The 21512-nt window shown below is 35.4% G+C and overlaps 1 protein-coding gene across 2 annotated transcripts in view; it reads left to right on the plus strand.

Moving 5' to 3' along the window:
* The window catches only part of LOC149787557 (nuclear receptor ROR-beta-like), a 135650-nt gene that overhangs the window by 28402 nt on the left and 85736 nt on the right, over positions 1 to 21512 (plus strand). The window contains exon 1 of one of the 2 annotated variants that reach the window (XM_089973704.1): positions 12928 to 12947. The exons of the other annotated variant lie outside the window; for it this stretch is intronic. The gene's annotated coding sequence lies outside the window, so the exon portion shown is untranslated. Of the gene's footprint in view, positions 1 to 12927; positions 12948 to 21512 lie in introns of those variants that run through there. 2 annotated transcript variants of the gene reach the window in all.

A 21512-nucleotide genomic window follows, 5' to 3' on the forward strand; every position in this document is an offset into this window, starting at 1 on the left:
CCCAACTGAATTGGATCAAATTTTGCAGAAAGTATGTTGGCATACGAATTGGACAGAAATCATCGTAGTGCGAAGGACTATGATACGATATTGATTAATCATCTAAAGTGGCTGTCATTACTATAATGTAAACTTGTAAATAACTGATCAACAGAATGGGACCATCTTGGACTGAAATCATCCCACTATAAAGAGCATTAAGTTTTTGGTACAAAATATGGCCACTGTTAATAGAAACAGAGAAATTTAGAACTACTACTTTTCAAACATTCATCTTCAGAACTTAACTGAAAGCTCCCTGGCCTGAATGGCTTTTAGATTTATACGATTGATACAGATCCACCATCAGACATGGTTGCCACTACAAATAATATAAGATTTGTAAAAAAAAATATCTGGTAAATTTTATCCAAGAAAGCAGCTGAACAAAATTTGGCAAACTTGGACAGCTTAGGAGCAGAAGGGCTTTCAATATTAGACACATGATATTAATATATCATCAAACGCAGATGAAGATACATAAAATAAGGAAACTGTGATGCACTTGTAATAATATACGAGTGATTATCAGCAATTTATGCAGGTGAGCCATCTCATGCCCATTTTAACCCCCACTTTTGATTTGGTATTTATTGGCATAGCAGCTTAAGTTATTTAGGGCAGTTTGAGTAAAGTGTCTTGTCCAATGTCACACCACAGTAGCAGACCTGGGCTGATCTGATGGTAAGAATCAAACTTGCACCCTTTTGGATGCAAGTCTAGCACACTCACTACTGAGCCACAACAGGTCATGAGCAGGAACTGATGGTAGGTTTGTGACCTTCACCAGTTATAGTATGATATAAGTGCTAACTTTATAGGAGGACATTTTGTTGCTTTATCCACCCTGATAGGCAGGTATAGTGTCTGGTGACAGGACTGGATCTTTGTTATGTAGTGGATGTTAGTATCAACTGTTGTATCTGTGGGTTTTGAAAAGTACATGAATCACAGATGTCATAAACCTGTGCATAGTGTACCAGGTTATTGAACCCCACTATCTGACACCATTACTGTTCAAGGACGTGTGCTCATTCCACCAAGAGGTACTTCTACACTTAAGCTATTTGTGAAGGTTTATATCTGCAAGTCTTTCATATTAAAATTTCAAGTCAACTGAACACTTTTGTGGCAGTCGGGCTATTGGCCATTGTGTAGATCATAATTAGAGTTCCTCTAAATTTATACAAATGATGCTTACTTACCATCATATATAGTTGCCATTACTGAAACTAAACAAAAATTAAGTCACTTTTCCTCTAAAACAGTTCAACAGAATGTGAGTTGAAAGAAAGCATGAAGACCTAAAAGTTTTGTTACAGTGTTGTGTAGATTACTGTTGTATTGGTAATGAATTAAAATTACAATTACTATAAAAAGTTGCATTAGCTGATTACAGTTACAGCTACTCTGTCACAATGATGTCAGTCAACTAAAATCACTTTTTTATTCAGTGAATTAGAATAAAGTTAGATTAATTCTGTTCAGTCTATTACAACTCAAAGTTTTCGTTGGTTATTTAATGTTTTGCATGGAACAATGTCTAATAGCATGAAGAGTTCATCCTAATACATTGAATAAAAATTTGTAAACTGTTCTTTTTATATATAATAGAACAGTTTCTAAAACATATGACTAGATACAAACAAATTTTGACAAATAATTGTAAATTAAAAGTAATTATGACTTTGAAGTACTTTTCCAGATTTTGTAATCAATTACAATTATAATTTTATATTTCATGTAATCAATTACTTAATTAATTACTTAATTAGTTACTGTTCTGTCTTGGATGCAGGAGGTCGTGGGTTCAATCCTCAGCCAAGTCATACCAAAGACTTAGAAAAATGGTACTAACAGCTGCCTTGCAATGCGCTCAGCATTAAGAGGTTAGTGTTAGGACTGGTCGGCCTGGTGTCAGGATAATGTGACTGGGTGGGACATTATGCTACATGTCTGTGGCATGATGCCCCAGTGCTAGACATCACTATAAACTGTCACACTGCAGACATCGTAGCGATATGACTGCAAAATTATTAAAGCTGCATTAAAAATCCAAAACACACACACACACTGTTCTGCCATGAAAGTGGCTGTTAGTAAATATAGAAAAGCCTTTCAAAAACTCGACAAAAACCATCACATGATTTGACACAGTTTGATGTAAATACCTATATCTACATGAGAGTGTGTATGTATGTATGTATGTGTGTGTATGTATATATATATATATATATATATATATACAGTAGTCCCCCTCTTGAACGGCCCTCCTGACCAGCGGCCACCCACTCCTTACGGCCAGAATCCGTTGGCACTGACGAGTTTGTGTTCAAAAGTACCCCTCGCGAAAGGCCACCCGGCTAACGCGACCAGCGGCCAGCATATTAGTGCAAAATCATAAAATTTACCCCTCACAAGCGGCCGCATTTTATTTGAATATGTATCCAGAACCAGTATTGTATTCATAACGTGTGTTAAGTAATCCGATTTCTGTTTCCCGATGTCAGGTTTTCGTTACTGAAAGAAGTGTTGAGTAAAGTACATTTACCACTAAGGTTAATATTATATCATTTACGCCTCACGAGAAGCCAAATTTATTCCATAAAAACCGAGAAAGACTCAAATTTTAATCCATACAAAAGGGTACATACATGTAATCCAATTAGCCTTACTGCTGTGTTATCATAAGATGTCCGGTTTAGTCACTCTGATAATTGTTAAGAATACAATTATCAGGGGCCCCGAGTGGCTGAGTGGTCTAAAGCGCTCTCCGTTACGGATCACTGCCATCTCACCTCTGTCTGTGGCGGTTCGAGTCTAGGATTCAGCCAATGTGGGTATATGAGAAAGCTTGCCAGTAGCTTCTCGTGGGTCGGTGGTTCTTTCCGGGGTTTTCCCGGGTTCTTCCTCCACCATTAATACTGGCCGCCATGTATAGCCTATCGTGTGCTGAAAAATGGCGTTAAGCCCCAAAACAACAACAACAAAGAATACAATTATCGAAAAGTAGTAACAGCTGAGAAGTAGCAGTATCGATGAACAATACCCAAGTCAGCAGGAAAATGGTTTAATAGCCTTTATGGCTTCCCTTAGTAAGATGTTGAGCTTGTTCACTTTGGTAATCAGTGGCTATTACTACTGACAATAATTGTCAAAATTACGAATCCTAGCGGCCGCGAGGTCAAATCTGCGTGATGTTAACAGTGCATATCGAAGCCGTTTTGGCTTCTCTCACCTAGTTTCAAGAAATGTATAAAAACAACAGGGTACCAGACTGCGACTAACAAATCACGTGACAAGATCACTTCCTTTAAAAACACACAGCAAGTTGTTTAGATGCATACAAAATTGTTTTATCAGTATTGTAGTTGGCAACATGAATAACTTACTGCAAAACGATCAACATGTCATCGAGGAAAATAAAGATTCTCAGTTTAGAGGAGAACGTGAAAGTAATTCAACTGACCGGGGGGGGAGGGATCGTCCAGGATCCTTGCAGAAAACTAACGTCGGGAAGACTCAGATAAACAATGTCGTGAAAGATAATGAAACAATTCTGCAGAAGTGGAAAGGTGAAATGGACGGAGAAAGGAAGATTGTTTGAGCCAGGAGACGTTTGTATCCTGATTTGAAAGACAAGAAAAAGCAAAAATTTTGTCTGTTGAACTGGGATATGACGACTTTACCGCAAGTAACGGATGGTTGCACAGATTTCAAGTGCGACACAATATCAAGTGTTCTGTCATTAGCGGCGAATCAGCTGATGTTAATGATGAAGTTGTCGAAGATTGGAACAAAAGACTAAACGATATATGCAGGGGATATCACAGCAAGGATATTTTTAATGTGATGAGACTGGTTTGTTTTTTAGACTGTTACCAACAAAGTGACGTGATGTGAACTGTAACATAATTAAAAAGGCAGTTTTAAAACTGTATCAATGGTTATTCATAGCATTCTTTTGCAAATGATGACAAAGTTTGTTTTACATTTATTTCACATCATGCATGTGATTTTTTAATTAAAATATTAAATATTTAAAATTAAATGTACTTGTGACTTTTTTCATATGTATTTACTATTCGCATTTGTCATTCCCCTCTAGAAAGGCCACCCGCATTATAAGGCCACTTCCCTGCTGCATTAGGGGTGGCCTTATAAGAGGGGGACTACTGTACAGTGAATTCGGCCAAAACCGAATGACTGTCCCTGGAGTAAAATAGTCCATATTAAAATCTAGTGGTGTACATTGGTGGTGTGACTGCAAGGGCAGTATTTACAGTAGGAAACCAGTAAATCACACAAGGGAATAAATAAGAAGGTACTTGGCAGATGCCGTTTATGTCGCCATGTGGGCAAATATGGTGCAGTTAAATTGGTGAAATGTGCCTGTAAAGCATACATTGACTGGCCTAAGGTGGCGGAGTTAAAATAGTTCCCAGTGTTAGGGGATACTCATATATTTTCTAAGGTGTGAATGGTTGGCAGTACAGAAACATGATGAAGATAAAACATGCAGATGTACGGTTGATAGATATTTGGCAGGTTGTTTTATCTGTGGTCTTGCATTAATTAGAGTAAAATTTAGGTATAGAATGGACATGTCGGGCTTTCTAATTTACAACTGAAGTTGTATGGAATTCTTTGGAAAGTCGGGGTAAACTTATGACTTCTAGTGAGAATCGCACTAGGGTTTGACAACTGCTCGGTCAGGTAAATACCTGTGTGTAACACTATTGCTTGTCCTCCTAAAAGTAACTTGTATGAAGCATAGATCATTTTGAATTGACTCTGTACGTCTAGTATTTGTCTGTGTATTGAAATGGCATAATTATCAATACATTTCATCACTAGTAATTAGCTGTACTGGTCATAGACCAGAAGAGCTAATGAGATGATCTGTTGTTGGTTGTCTGTCAGTAACTCAGTTAGCACAGATTTGTTATTGCTACTACACCTAAACTTTCAAGACTACCATGAAACTTAACACGCGCGTTTATCCCATAATCTGGTAAGCCCTAAATGACAACTGAACTGCTTGGACATCCCTTGTGGCTGTTTGGACATCCCATGTGGCTGCTTAGAGATCCCTTGTGGCTGCTTTGATATCCATCTTGAAACAGACTTGTCAACGGTTAAATATAGTACAGAATAATAAAGAAAAATGAGCAAATTATTGATGAATTAATTAAGGAAAATGAACAATCATTAGCTAATTATCATAAAAGAACACAAATGATTTCTTTACATTTAAGAGGAACAATTCTTCTACCTCAGTGATATTTCATATTTTAATAAGTTTGAAAACTCACTGCATGATTTTATTTTTTTTAAATTCAACTTGAAAATGAACCAGAGTAAACATTACCAGAGTAAACATTAATGTAAATAAATGTGGACCAAAATAAAAGGTAAACAAATATTTAAGTGTGATTGAAATGTTTATCAAATGGTGAATGGGTGAATGTTTCATGCATGTCATTGATAATAAAGGTGTCAGTTTCTCTCTCATTCCTTCCCAGATTTTCCAAGCAGATGTTCAGGAATTCCAGCTTAAATCTTATCTCTCTGCCAAGTTGGCCCCTAATTTTCAAACTGATGGGCCAGTGGGTCTCTATCTTCACCCCACCCCCACCCCCCATTTGAAGCCCTGGAGATATTTATTATGTTGGATTCCCTCTAAAGTTTCACATTGCAGATACTCAGGGTCCACTGCAATTAAAATTGTGTAGTGAGCAACTGTATATTGTTGACATCTTAAGATATGTGGAACTTGCCATAGTCCTCACAGTAAATTGTCTAGAATAATTCCTTACAACAGTGTAACCATTAGCATATTGATTTCTTGTCATGAAATCTTTTGTTTGTCAGAACTAGTAACAGACATGTTGCTAGTTTTACATAATGAGAAGGGTGGAATTTGAGATATGAACAAAAATTTGAGATGAGGACAAGAACTATTTATTTTTTTGCTGAATTATTTAAAAGGCATGTATACAGAAATGCCTTTGTATCACAACCAGAATGTAATAATAGAAGTCTGAAAACATCATGCTCAGTAATTGGGAAACAGAAGGTAATGGTGATATAGTTATTTCTCCGATTCTGTGTTTTCTCCAAGCTGTCTTCTTGATATAGTTATTTCTCCGATTCTGTGTTTTCTCCAAGCTGTCTTCTTGAACTTGAATTCGAAAAGGTGTATGTAAATATCAGCAGCAAAGCATACACAAAAATAGCCGTCTTAGATTTTCATCATTGGCTTTCTTGTGCTCTGTGTCACAACTAAGTCATCAAGGCACGTGATTTTATCACTTGGGTTGTACAACAGGCTTTCATAAAGCATAGTACAGAATTAAAGAATGGCTCGATTTTTCATACAGAATACTAAAAGTTATTAAAATGTAGAGAATTAAAAAAATGTCTCACTTTTTATTCAAAATACTTGAAGTTAGTGAAAAGTAAAGAAAGTAAACAATTTCTCAGTTTTTCATTCCAAGTTCTCAGCATCATTGAATAGCAAAGAATTTTCCTTTTTTGTAATAGTAATATTTCAAGTCTGATATAAAGGCAAGTACTATCAAGAAGCCATACAATTTATATTAATGACAATATTGGAACTTTCTTTTAGTGATTGTTTGGCAGATGAAACAAAAGGAATGCACAAGAAATAATGATTCACTCTGAAGAGGATTTCAGTTGATTGAGGTTTCAGTCATGGTTTTCATTGCAGTCAGTTCTGGTCATTTCTAATGACAGTGATAGATAACCCAGTTACAGAATGCAGTTTCCTGCATATGATACACACACACAGGTTTAATTTAGACCCTTTGTGCCAGTGGCACATGGTGCATTAAAAAAACCTGCCCATTCAGATAATAATGATGTACCCACATGGTGCAGTGTCAAAATAATAAGTAAAAACTTCATGCACCTGCACACCCATTGTGTTTCTTGTAAGTTTAATCTCATTATATGTAACTGTATTATAGACAAGCTTTTGACTGACAGAAACCGCTGGTTAAACTAGACCGTTATAATGCTTTATACCAGTGACTTCATATTTAGGCCAACAATAAACAGTTACCAGTTCTTCCACATGAAAACACATTTTTTTAAAAAAGTGATTTTATGGAGACATTGACAGATTTCTTGTGGAAAATTGTTAACTTAATAAATCAGGAAGTTAAACAGAAGTAATCAAAAGGAGCTTCTTCTTTGTCCAGTCCACCATCAGAACCAAAAAAGTGAAATATTAAAGAATGAAAAAGGCACTACTAACAGAATCAGTAGCATATTAATCATGGCTTTTTTGACAGCAACGTGGTCAAAGTCAGTTGTTTTCTTACTTGGGCAGGATAAAGGCAGTACAACTAAGTCATGGTAATCTAAAGGCAAAGCCTCTTTTAAAAATTGTTAAGCCTTAAATAAGGAATAAAAACTGAGATGAATTTGATCTAGATTATGCCATCCATAGATAAATATGGGGACAATATACAACATCAACACCATGAACAACACACACTGGACTTTACTGACTCTGGCAGAGTCACTAATACAGCAAACAAATAACCAAATTAGGGGAAGAGTTTACATAACTTTAGAGGGAGCTAGTACTCTCCTATACTCTCCTAAGTTCATGTGAGAAAATTGGAAATCAGGCCCACTGCCAGACCAGGCAGAGGGAAGATAGTCCATTTTCTCCAAACCTCAAAGGGATAATCAAACCAATAACATTTGACGAAACAAAACAAATAGTATCCCTGCCAAATTATTTTTACTGTTGTATTATTTTTATGACACAAACATTTATAACACATTGGTGGGTGGAAAGGGAAACCCATAGCATACAACACTATTTGGAAAAAAATAGGGTGCCACTTCTGTGTCCTAACCATATGTTGGGATGGGACAAAGAGGTGTTAACACATGGTAATTTTAAAATTATCACTCAGTAGGTAAATACACATGAATGATTCTTTTCTACATGTCATTAACTGTTTATGTCTCGTTAGAATTTTGTTTTGCAAAACGTCAGGTTTCTGTTCATAAAACTATGTTGAAGTTTAGTCACCAAAAACACCCACAAGCATTAAAATATAAACAATTTTCAGACAAGTGTCAAAAGTGTAACGGAGAAAACACATTCAGACAACTACCCTTATGTTAGTGGGCCATGGACATTGTGCTGTTCATGTTTTAATTTGATTTTAAAGTGTGCAAAGTGTTTAAAATAAACTATACCTAGTGTGTTACGGTTTTGGGTAGAGATAAGTATTGTGTCAAATTGAATTTTACTTCTACAACAGCAGTGAGGTAGTGTAATCATATCATGTTAATGAAGTACTAGTACTTCTTCAACAGCATTGAGGCAGTGTAATCATATCCTGTTAATGGAGTACTAGTACTTCTACAACAGCAATGAGGCAGTGTAATCATATGTTAATGGAGTACTAGTACTTCTACAGCAGCAGTGAGGTAGTGTAATCATATCATGTTAATGGAGTACTAGTACTTCTACAGTAGCAATGAGGCAGTGTAATCATATCATGTTAATGAAGTACTAGTACTTCTTCAACAGCAATGAGGCAGTGTAATCATATGTTAATGGAGTACTAGTACTTCTACAACAGCAGTGAGGTAGTGTAATCATATCATGTTAATGGAGTACTAGTACTTCTACAATAGCAATGAGGCAGTGTAATCATATGTTAATGAAGTACTAGTACTTCTTCAACAGCATTGAGGCAGTGTAATCATATGTTAATGGAGTACTAGTACTTCTTCAACAGCAATGAGGCAGTGTAATCATATCCTGTTAATGGAGTACTAGTATAATAAATAATGCTGTGACTTTATAAGACTATAAATAAAAATGTAGAAAGAAACAGAGAGTGTGTATGTGTCTGGGCTCTGACATTCCAGATTAAAGTCTGACCCATGCATTTTAACATTGTTACATATGGTAAGGCCAAGACATGTTGATTATTCAGGTGGGACTGAATTGTTCATTTCACCTTGCAATTAGTCAAGCTTTTGGATCAAGGCCAATAGTTGTATTTCCATGTTTTGACAGATCTGGGACCAAAAAATCTGAAAGTAGTTGCAATTCCATTTCAATAAATTCCTTCTAGAATTTGATTACTTGGATATGCATACTTGCCCATTGAAAACAGTGGCAGCTGTCCTTGACTGTCAACAGTTACAGGAAAACAGCAGAACCTGTTAGTGTTAGGATTTAAAGAGTTGGTAAGCATGTACATGTATTTAGACAAAATATAATATGGATTGATACTGCAAAGTTAAACAAACAAGGAACTGACAAGTTCCAGATCAGATGTTTTAAAAGTAAGTATTATCCTATTTGCAGTCTTACTATCTCTTACCACGTTCTGAGAGAGAGAGACACACACACACACCCACACACACACAGAGAGTGGAGATTTGATTTTACTTCAATCAGATCGAGTCTATCTGCAAACTGCAGACCCAGATCTGCATTACATAATGTACTGGTAGATCTGGGTCTGTGTAGTTTGTTGTGAGTAATCAGTAGAACAACAAACAACATAGACTCAGATCTACAGGCTCATTATGATACAGCAGATCAGGATCTCTTGTTTCCAATTTGATTCGACTGATAAGCAAGTCCTTATTGCATATAGGGCTTAGTTTCATAAATTGGGTTCATTGTGAGAAGTGAGATCAAACGTTTCTAGTGAATTTAAAATTACTGTATAATGAACTCAGGATCTGCCTCAGGATGAGTAGAAATTTTGCAAGTATGATGACACTATTTAACACATTAACCCCTAGCGACAACTTAACGGGGCAAGAGGTTGTAGCCTACTGCCTAGCTCTGTAGCGTCATGGTCATGCATGATACACTGAAGTGGGTGGTATTATAGAAAAGTAGACTGATGTAGCTCTACAATGATACCAAATAATCTGGACTAGTTACACTACAAAATACAGATTAAAAAAACTTTTTTGGACCCAACTTTTTTCTAGCCAAAATTCGTGCATGGTCGGATTCCGATTTTGTGTCCGGATTTTAGACTTTTTGGTCTCAGATCTAAGGCAAACCAGTATGAACTGCAAACAGACAGATGATCCTTTGCAAAAAGTAGTATAAGATGGGCATTTGGAATAAAGAGTGGTCTCCATACAAAAATAATGGCTCCGTTTAGAAAAAAAAGAAAAAGAACTCGAACTTTTACCCTTCTGCTCATGCGCGAGTCAAGTAAACAATGAAAAACAATGTTTCTAACACAACTAGGCAGCATGTTATTGATAGATGACCGGGGATTTGGTGTTTTCGAGTCTATTCAGAAATAGCTTTCAAAATGTGGTTCCTACTCGATTTTCCAGCAAAAATGACAAAAAGCTCCAGGGGTTAATGTGTGAAATGATTGAAGAATAAAAGTAGAAAATAACAGTTATTGATTATCTAAATAAGCATCTGTCTTTTTTGAGAAAAAGAATCGAGCTCTGTGCTGAATTAATGATCACACTAGCATATAGCCACACCAAAAAGCATGTAATACGCAATGTCTTCACTGGTATATATGCACACCAAAAAGCATGTAATACGAAATGTCTTCACTGGTATATATGCACACCAAAAAGCATGTAATACGCAATGTCTTCACTGGTATATATGCACACCAAAAAGCATGTAATATGCAATGTCTTCATTGGTACACATGGTATCTATTGATACCATGGAGTAATGCTTTTTAATGATCTTTTTAGAGATTGGACATCTTGAAAATAATGGTAATTTATGCAAACAAGTAAACAACTTCATTTCCAAATGATTCCCTAGTGCAGTTATAAAACAAGTATCCAATCGTTTAACCCTTACTACCAATGCCCAACCTTGCTTCATTTGTCAGAGGTACCTCAGTAACTCGTGCCCTGACCTATGCTGCAGTCTCTGTTTATGGACCACATTATGTGCGAGTTGTTGAGGCAGTGGGGTAACTTGAATGTCAAATTGATATTTAAAATCACTCCATGTCATTCCTTTGGGACACAGTGCTTTCACGGCTTAGACAAGCCATCATGTTCTGTTGGGACACAGTGCTTTCATGGCTAACATGCCGTTCTGTTCTGTTGGGACACAGTGTTTTCATGGCTAACATGCCATCATGTTCTGTTGTGACACAGTGCTTTCATGGCTAACATGCCATCATGTTCTGTTGTGACACAGTGCTTTCATGGCTAACATGCCATCATGTTCTATTGGGACACAGTGCTTTCATGGCTAACATGCCATCATGTTCTGTTGGGACACAGTGCTTTCATGGCTAACATGCCATCATGTTCTGTTGGGACACAGTGCTTTCATGGCTAACATGCCATCATGTTCTGGTTATGTCTCAATCTCCATAAGAATAAAAAATCAACCCAGTTTGTGTGGTTCAGTACCAAAATCTCACATTAAACAAATCACTAAAACATTTCATCCCAAAATAATATAGACTTGAACTTATGCTGGGTAATTATATATGCTTGGGAATTGTGTATGCTGGGTTATTATATATGCTGGGTTATTGTGCATGCTGGGGTATTATGTATGCTGGGGTATTATATATGCTGGGTTATTATGTATGCTGGGTTGTTATGTATGCTGGGTTATTGTGTATGCTGGATTATTGTGTATGTTTGGTTATTGTGTATGCTGGGTTATTGTGTATGCTGGGTTATTATGTATGCTGGGTTGGTATGCATGCTGAGATATTATGTATGCTGGGTTATTGTGTATGCTGGGTTATTGTGTATGTGGGGTTATTATGTATGCTGGGTTATTTTGTATACTTGGTTGTTATGTATACTGGGTTATTATTTTTTAGATCAGTGATCACTTTGTTTTGCAGGTATAGATTTTAGTACTAACCACAATGGAGGATTAGTCATTACTTGCCTTGAAAAGGTATTTTTTAAAAGCAAAGGATGGTCTGTGTGCACCACTCTAAATGTTTTTGTGACTATGGATGTGTTGTCAGAAAGGCAAATAGCAGGTTTAAAGGACTGGTTCTCACTTTGCTATCACTGCCTGTAACATATTGAATAGTAAAGTGGAATACTTAGTCTATAGTTAATTGATGAGTATGACAAGACCATATCCTTGAGTAAGCACTCCTTCCCACTTTTTAACATTTTTATTAGGCAGGTGCCCTGGCATTATTATTTGAGAAATAATGTGTGTGGAAGAATTTCAGATATGAAAAAAAAAACTTTACATATGCAAAATATGGCAACTTTTTACATGTAGGCTTTGTGAAATTTTGTTCTTTGTGAAATTATATTGCACATATGTGGAAATATTTTTTTTTAAATTTACATTAAGTTGATTGTAATTAAAAATTTTAAAATCGAAATAAAGGCTGTCAATTAAATGCACGACAAATTTGCATGTACATTGATATCGCAGCATCTACACTTTATTTTTTAAGAATGTTGTAAAATAATGATCACGCTGCAAGTCAGAGATTTTTGATGATGAAGATGTGTTATGATCATCATTTGTATAACTAGACAGTGGTAGGAATGTCAGATGATTTGATTGGATAGAGAGGGATTAGTTTTAGAGAATGATTTTATCTGTCAGTATTTTCTTGTGCTGTTGCTTATAGTCCTCCACAACCAACACTGCTATGCTAATATTGTACTACTCCATGATCCTTTGTGTCATATTTGGATTGTTTGTTATCTAATGGCTGTGGTTTTCTATAAATGGATCTAGTTTCAGTATGTACACAATGTCAGGGTCATGCTAGAACACAGCTGAAGTACATGTGACAAAAGAATGATTGCCTTAAATTGTACATAAAGTGGAGTGTTTGGTTTTAGTCTTCATCTGGCCATCTGACAGATGTATTGATGATCAGTCCTGAATACAGGTGATTTTGGAAAACTAAATTGGAATTTGTATATGGATTTACTCTTGTAAACCGTAAGTAACAAGTTGCACTAGTGTAAGAAGAGAAATATCTCAAGTGGAAAATTACAGGTGATATCAGCTGTTTTTATGTTGCACAGGGTGACAAGGAGAATACATTGACACTTCAAGGGAATTTTTTCAAGTTAGAGAAAAATATTTACTCTTGATTATTTCTTATATGATATTTTATGTATGCTGTGATGATGTTGTTGTTCTAAGTAAAGCAGTCTTTGATATTTTAATTGTTTCATGAGGACTGGTTGAGTTCAAGGTCATTAATTAGAGTTTACAGAGATAGAACAAATGCATTATGTCATCTACATGTATCAAATATACCTGTACAGTATTGCTGTAATGCAGTGTATTGACTTGCAACATTTTAATTAATTACATTATGCAGTGGTATGCAGGATATAATTATGGCAAATTGCAGTCTTACAGACATAATCCACAGGTTGACAAAAGCAATAGCCAGAATGAAAATTGAGTGCAAAAGTTCCTTAGAAAACTGTTATGATCTGTTCTGACACTGGACCCTGTATGTATTGCTACACAACAGACAATGTTAGTAACAATGAAAGAGTCAGTTCCACACCTTATTCTTGATCTTTGGCTGCCATTTCTGCCCATGAAGGCACTCGCCCTTAATTTATGGCTCATATTACTCCTGATATATTTTTCTATCGATGTGGTTGTTCCTTACCCCAAGTGCAGCCATCAACAAACTTTTTTCACTAAAAGACTTCTTATGCTGTCTGGTTGGTGATGAATGAAAATGGTGCCAATCTGGTCTCCAGTATGGCCAATTTTGTATCCAGTATGGCAATTGTACCAATCCAATCTGGTGTCCAATATGGCCAATTTTGTATCCAGTATGGCAATTGTACCAATCCAATCTGGTGTCCAATATGGCCAATTTTGTATCCAATATGGCAATTGTACCAGTCCAATCTGGTATCCAGTATGGCCAATTTTGTATCCAATATGGCAATTGTACCAGTCCAATCTGGTGTCCAATATGGCCAATTTTGTATCCAATATGGCAATTGTACCAATCCAATCTGGTGTCCAATATGGCCAATTTTGTATCCAATATGGCAATTGTACCAGTCCAATCTGGTGTCCAATATGGCCATTTTGTATCCAATATGGCAGTTGTACTAGTCCAATCTGGTGTCCAATATGTCCAGTTTTGTATCCAGTATGGCAGTTGTACTAGTCCAATCTGGTGTCCAATATGGCCAATTTTGTATCCAATATGGCAATTATACCAGTCCAATCTGGTGTCCAATATGGCCAATTTTTGTCCAGTATGGCAATTATACCAGTCAGTCTAATAATTACAAGGAACCTCAAAGAGTAGACATAAGAATGGGGGAAAGAATAAATGAACAAAAAATGAATGTATGAAAAGAGCGACAAATGAGAGAGAATAAACAAGACAATAAGTGATTATTGTATGAATAATAAGACCAAATAGAAAACAACTAGTTTTTATACGAAGTGACACTTCAGTTCACAAATGAGCATTTTGAACCATACTGAAATCAGTTGTAACTATCATATATTCATTGATTATTTTATGTCGTTTTTGTATTAGAAAGTGAAAACATGTTATCAGAGAACATTTTATTTACTGTTTATATTAGTGAAAGGGTGTTATGTTAGTGAGGGTTTTATTTAGTGTTTATTTTAGTGATATTTTATTCATTGAGGGTTTTATTTAGTGTTTATATTAGTGATATTTTATTCATTGAGGGTTTTATTTAGTGTTTATATTAGTAATATTTTATTCATTGAGGGTTTTATTTAGTGTTTATATTAGAGATATTTTATTCATTGAGGGTTTTATTTAGTGTTTATATTAGATTGAACAATAAATCCCAGTAAATTAGTTATCTTCTTAGCTATTGGCTACCAGACATACACAATATAAAATTTCAATTTAGCTGACAAGCCACTAATCTTCACAAATTAGAGGCAATAAAACTAGCCTTTTATTTAATTTATGACATTTGCTTTTATTATTTTAACCTTGTGTGTTCTTTATATACTTTGATAGGAACATGGTTTAAGATTTTTGATCAAATCTTTGCCAGCTCTTGGTTGATATAATAATTAAGAAACCTTTTGGCCATCATAACTTGTTCATCAGTGATAAATTGTTTGTTTTTATAACTTCGCTTGAAGTAAAAGGTATTAATGCTTAAAGGTCAAATAGATTGTGTTCAGACTTATTTTTTAATCTTAAGTTTTTGAAAAAACAATTTTTATTGTTATTATAAATCTGTATTACATCTTTTATGAATATTTTTGTTTAAAAGCATAACCTTCACAAAGTTGGTGCATTACCTGCCCCTGGATATGCATGTGGAAGTGATGCCTTTAATAGAACAGAGAACATGTTAATGTACAGAATATAGTGTATGGAATTTGCAAATGTTATGAAACGAACAGTGATTCCGTGGAAATCTAAGAAATTGAAATAATGATCATCAACAGATTAGGATGGACAAAGGGAAAACAAATGCTGACAGCAAAGGATTTACAAACGTATTTTACATTCATGGTGGAAGTGTTATCTCTTTGTATTTGCTAACTTGTATATTATATGAGCCACTTTTAGAAAGTAAACACATTAGATTCCTATTTTTAGTTAAAATTATTGACAGTAACTCTCTATAAAGAAAATGCAGTTCTTTGAAATGGTACAATGAGTCCCCCACCCCTATTCAATGTTAATTGGTTTCTACTGTGATATTGTTTGAAATGGTACAATGAGTCCCCCACCCCCATTAAATGTTACTTGGTTTCTGCTGTGATATTGTTTGAAATGGTACAATGAGTTGCCCACCCCCATTAAATGTTACTTGGTTGCTACTGTGATATTGTTTGAAATGGTACAATGAGTTGCCCACCTCCATTAAATGTTACTTGGTTGCTACTGTGATATTGTTTGAAATGGTACAATGAGTCCCCCATCCCCATTAAATGTTACTTGGTTTCTACTGTGATATTGTTTTGAAATGGTACAATGAGTTGCCCACCCCCATTAAATGTTACTCGGTTTCTGCTGTGATATTGTTTTGACATGTTGTGCTTGAAACATAAAGCCAGAATGCAAATGCTTAATGAAGATAAATATTTGAAGGTCAGATTTACGTACTTGGTGAAAGTGGATGTCTTATTTCTCAGGTCTTTATCTTTCATTTTACTGTTTCTCTCTTATGTGCTGTAGCCCTTGCTCTCTTATTTTCCCTTGCTGATGTGTCTTAATCCTGGCTTTAGTGTTTCCGAGGAGTTGTGATGATAAAGCTGTAATATGTTTGGAAACAAAATTAAAATTAGCCTCATTGGAAGGCTCATCAATGCTTCCCAGATTGACACGGTATAATTGGTAGATACATTTTATACATCTTTTCTTTTAGAATTTTAAAGAAAGGAAAGAGGTAGTCCTTATTCTTTTTGTGATTTGACGTTTGTGACTATACTGCAGAAAAATGAATAATGTTTACTTGAAATGGACATGCAGTCTATATTCTGCATTAATGCCTGTTCTTTATTCCTATGGAACATGTAAGGAAACTAATTGAGGGCAGTATTGAAATTGGTAATTCTTGTTAACCATCTCATCATTCAGTTTAATGGTAAATTTTGTGAATTTGGTTGGAGCAAATTTTGTGAGATAGATTTTTGATCTGCAGGTGATGTTCTATTTAAAGCCTGAAAATGTGCAGTTTCATGATTTTCTCTGTAATTGACCTTTAAACATAAGTTGAAGACTTTGTGGAGTCTCATATTTAGTTATTAACAATGTCTTGTTTTCTTGTGAAGTGGTTCATGAATTTTTCTTGCACATTTGAAATATTCCAGGTTTTTGTGGTACTTGAAGGACCCTGGGAATGCACACAGACAATGTGCATGTCCTCTGTTAACTATGTAACTGTCCAGGGGTAATAGTGTTCCATGTACAGTAAGTCAGATGCTATTTTAATTGTTTACTCTTTATAAAGGCTACAAGTTACTGGCATGCATTGCAGTAGCATTATATTTCTCTCTATTCATGTGTGATGGTATTAGACATCATGGTTATTCAGATGCTTTCTGTTTCTTCGTAATTCTTTGGCACCTTTGGGACATCAACTTGTCTTTTTTAGGTCATGTTAAGTGCTCCAAACATTTTAGGGTGATCCTTGATCAAAGTGCATTCCCTACCACTGGTGGAGAAACACATTTAGGTGTAGAGTGTGGCAACATTCACCTTGCAACATAGAAGTATTTTTATGTGATCTCTTTGAAGATGCTTTATTATGAATTACCACCTGGGAAAATCTTGGACTGCTTTGAACATATGTGGTTGATATGTATAATGGATTTGACATGTTTAGACTTTTTTATATATATCTTTTATGGAATTGTAACATCTCTACTGTTTAAGTTTTATTATTTAGGGTTTGCTGTTGATGTCTTTTAGGTCTTATTTATTTGGAAAGAAATCTTTTTATTTATGTATTTATTTTTTAGATCTTTTAATCATCATTTTCCTAAGTGCTGTTCAACCCCAAAAATACTTCTCCTTTCCCACTCGTCAGATTCAATACATGCATGAATTTGCTTTCAGAAGCTTACATATGTCACTTGCAGGGTGAGTGATATCATACCCACTTGGTCCTCTTGTTGTTTGGAATAGATAGTTAAAGAAGTTTTGATCCATGTTCTTTTATCTGAAACATTCTGACATTATAGATGATTTATTTGCGCAAGGCTTCTTTGTAATTGACCCATTACAGACTTGAGATTCGTAGTAAAATGTTTTTGTGGGATGCTACAGTTTATTGAATCATCTTAAATTGATTGAAGTCTTATCAGTGTTTTAGTTAGTGATTAGTTCTGCCATGATATTGATTATGAGTGTTAAGAGTTGAATCTGTTTACTTCTTGTTAATGATCTTTTCCAAACTTGCTTTTCTAGATCAAAACTAAAATAAGAAATTAATAATTATTAGTCTGAATCAAAGATTTTATTGGACACACTATGATTCTTTGACCAAATACATGAGTGCAGACAATATCAACATGTAACATGACACTTTTGATTGATTGTTACTACCTTGACAATAACTACTGTACTGCCCAGTTGAGTAACTTGCAAAATGTATATATTCACTGATACCTTTTTCCCTGCTACTCTCAGTTTGGGATGTAAAGATAAGAGATCAGATCCATTTTTTCAAATTACTACAGACCAGATCCATGTTTCAAATTACTAAAGACCAGTTCCATTTTTCAAGTTACTAAAGACCAGATCCATTTTTCAAATTACTAAAGACCAGATCCATTTTTCAAATTACTAAAGACCAGTTCCATTTTTCAAGTTACTAAAGACCAGATGATATTTACTTATTTAGATTAAATACATAGAATGCTCAGTAATTATTGTGGACGACTGTTGATGGCTGTCAGTTGATTCTTAGCTTTGCTGGTGATAGATGAGAAGTGATTTTAGGATGGCCTGTTGTCCATCATATAATGTCTGTCATCTGTTGGCACAAGATTGCGGTTGCTACACCTCCTAAACTACTTGGGGAATTGCCATGAAATTTGACACATTCATCCCATGGTCTGTTTGGTCCTGAATGAAAATAGAGCTGTTCAGACATCCAATATGGACACCACAACAGCTCTCTAGAAAACCTTGTCACTACTTCTGAAAGGATGGTCATATATTCATTCAGTTTTCACTTCAAGACTTGTTATGTCTTTTAGGTACTAAATGAAATGGTGCAGATCTGACATTAAATTTGGCAAGCATCTTGAAAATCTTGTTATATCTGCTCATCCTGAATATGATGTCATATCAGCATGGGGTTTAGAGGACTTACATTGTCTACATGGTACTAAATGATAATTATGTAGATCTGGTGCAGTGATTTTGAAACTTGAAAATGATCTCTGCATTATTGATTTTTAAATTAAAGAAAAGAGTGTCAGATTTCAAATGTAGATGTACAGTGATTTTGAAGTAAATTGCCTCCACCATTTTTGACCAATATACAGTGCACTGCTGTTACATGTTAGTAGTTAATTGCAATTACATAGTAAGGGAGATAACTCATGAAATCCAACAGATTTCACTAGGACAAAGCGCTAAAATATATACTTGATCTGCAAACTTGTAGATAGGGTTAACATATTGGAACTTTGGCTAGCGAAGATGAACTTGGCCTGTCATTTCATTATGCAATGGCAGATCTGGGTCACAAAAATAACCAAGCTTTGTCAAGCTTGATATATCACATTTGATTAAAATGAGTGACCAGTAAATAGCTGCTTCTTGTTTCAAGTTTCAGTCATACATAATTAAACAACTGGATCTCTTAAAAGTCATGTGATAAAACATTTTTAGTGCTCGCAGATACAGATTGTTCACTTCTTTCTAACTAGTTAATACATTCATCAAAGGATTTTCACCACCGCAATATTTTGGTGTGAAATTGGCTTTGTTTACTTTAATGTACACTGACTAAGCATTTACAAATACTGTACCGTAACTACAAGCAATCATGCATGTGGCTGTAGTGATGTAAGAGCTATCTGTTCATAACAAAATACATATTTCCACACTTTTGTTTCATGTGACTATTTTATAAGATTTTTCGAAACAGATTGTTTTGGTTAATTTTCATAAAGTTTGGATGATTTTCACATTGAATTTGACAATGCTTTTAAAAAGAAGAGCCAAAGTTGACACAATTTTTTTGTAATTTTTACTCAAACAATGCAGTCAGTTTATTTACCATATTTACTTGCTTACGAGTCCAACTGCAGACTGTACAATAATAATAATAATAATAATAATCATGACTTTATTTAAAGAGGGTAACACAATTAGCTAAGAATAATTCTACCTTGAGGCCCTTATGCATAGGAATTTATTTATTTTAGCTGCAGTACAGACCCTGATCTGCCATTGCACGTGTCAGCAGATCTGGGTCTGTGCAGTTTGTTAGGAGTACTGAGTAGAATAAACAACATAGACATTGGTCTGCAAGTGCATTATGCCTCGGCACATCAGGATCTTTGTTCTTTGCAGTTTGACATCACTTACAAGTACTAATAATGTCTTTAAGCTTTATTACTTATCTTTGAAAAACGTGCTAATTAACAAACCTCTAATAAGTAACAGTACTTTTTAAAGAAACACCATTTGATGTTTGCAAGCCAAAGTAGTTTCTTAATCATTTTAACTTGTCCAAAAGCATCCAACAGTGCTTATGTGCAAGTCCAAAAGCATCCAACAGTGCTTATGTCCAAGTCCAAAAGCATCCAACAGTGCTTATGTCCAAGTCCAAAAGCGTCCAACAGTGCTTATGTCCAAGTCCAAAAGCGTCCAACAGTGCTTATGTCCAAGTCCAAAAGCGTCCAACAGTGCTTATGTCCAAGTCCAAAAGCATCCAACAGTGCTTATGTCCAAGTCCAAAAGCATCCAACAATGCTTATGTCCAAGTCCAAAAGCATCCAACAGTGCTTATGTCCAAGTCCAAAAGCATCCAACAGTTCTTATGTCCAAGTCCAGAAGCATCCAACAGTACTTATGTCCAAGTCCAAAAGCATCCAACAGTGCTTATGTCCAAGTCCAGAAGCATCCAACAGTGCTTATGTCCAAGTCCAAAAGCGTCCAACAGTGCTTATGTCCAAGTCCAAAAGCATCCAACAGTGCTTATGTCCAAGTCCAAAAGCATCCAACAATGCTTATGTCCAAGTCCAAAAGCATCCAACAGTGCTTATGTCCAAGTCCAAAAGCATCCAACAGTGCTTATGTCCAAGTCCAAAAGCATCCAACAGTGCTTATGTCCAAGTCCAAAAGCATCCAACAGTGCTTATGTCCAAGTCCAAAAGCATCCAACAGTGCTTATGTGCAAGTCCAAAAGCATCCAACAATGCTCATGTCCAAGTCCAAAAGCATCCAACAGTGCTTATGTCCAAGTCCAAAAGCATCCAACAATGCTTATGTCCAAGTCCAAAAGCATCCAACAGTACTTATGTCCAAGTCCAAAAGTATCCAACAATGCTTATGTTCAAGTCCAAAAGCATCCAACAATGCTTATGTCCAAGCAGTATGTCTGTTTCTATATACGTATATTTAGCAGTGTCATGATGATCATAGGGATGTCTTGCTTAAATTTGTTAGATATATTCAACTTAGACATGTCCTACAAACTGAATATTGTCAAACCAAGAGGCACAAGACATTCAGCAAAAATGAAATAATCGCATGTTAAATGAGGTATAGCGTGCACATCGTTTGTGGTTGTTCTATAAATAGACATCAGCTGTAAGCATAATGTATACTAGATATAATCCACCATCTTGTTTGTTAACAAAGGTCAAGACTTAACAGTACATATTATGCAAGTCAGTAAAACTGTCTTGAGAAAACAAATGATAGAGGTTGTAACAGATAACAGTTATATCATTCAGTGGTTGATCTGCACTCGGATAACTCATGAACCCACTGGTAGCA

This window comes from Sinohyriopsis cumingii, chromosome 11 (assembly GCF_028554795.1).
Source record: "Sinohyriopsis cumingii isolate HCF-2022 chromosome 11, ASM2855479v2, whole genome shotgun sequence".
NCBI classification, from domain to species: Eukaryota; Metazoa; Mollusca; class Bivalvia; order Unionida; family Unionidae; genus Sinohyriopsis; species Sinohyriopsis cumingii.